Source organism: Camelina sativa, chromosome 15 (assembly GCF_000633955.1).
Source record: "Camelina sativa cultivar DH55 chromosome 15, Cs, whole genome shotgun sequence".
NCBI lineage: Eukaryota > Viridiplantae > Streptophyta > Magnoliopsida > Brassicales > Brassicaceae > Camelina > Camelina sativa.
The window spans coordinates 13421742-13422552 of NC_025699.1; positions in this window are offsets into that span (position 1 = coordinate 13421742).

Consider the following 811-nt stretch of genomic DNA (forward strand, 5'->3'; position numbering starts at 1 on the left):
TCCCGAGAGTGCCCCTTTACGAATTATTAATGACTTGCATCCAATTTTGCCGGGCCGAAATCTTAATTAGCTTGTCTTGTTGGGCCGAGTGGCATATTGGGCGTAGCCCATATCCAACAATAGTCCCCCCATTAGTCCGGAGAGCGGTAGTTCTTCGGCAATCAGCGGGCGTGCTTGAATTCTGTTAATATGCCTGCTCGGCACAAATCGTCTCGGATTGCTTGTAAGTTTGCTGATGATCGGCGATCGGCGAGACTCCACAATTGGAGATCGGCACGGCGCTGATGATGTGGAATCGGACAGGGGTCGCCGTGATAACTTGACTTTGAGCGGGTTCGATCGATCTTGCTGGGCGTCATCGAGGATCGCCGCACGAGAGAGTGATCTAGGTGAGATCGACAGATTTAATGATTCCAGGGGGATTGAAGATCGGCCGATTGAGATAGGTTTTGAGAGAAATCGAGATGAGTTGAGCGGCGGTAATGAGTTGAGCAGTAGTAATGAGCTTGGCGGTGAGCTCGGCAAGATGAGCAGAGGTAATGAGCTCGGCGGTGAGCTCGGAGAGATGAGCGAAGGTAATGAGCTCGGCGGTGAGCTCGGCAAGATGAGTGGAGGTAATGAGCTCGGCGGTGAGCTCGGCGAGAGTGAGATTTAGGTCTCGGCGGTGAGCTCGGCGAGATGAGTGAAGGTAATGAGCTCGGCGAGAGTGAGATTTAGGTCAGCGAGATTGAGAATGAGGTCGCCACCGAGATTGAGGTCGGCGAGCGAGAAAGTGAGATTGAGGTCGCCACCGAGAGTGAGATTGAGGTCG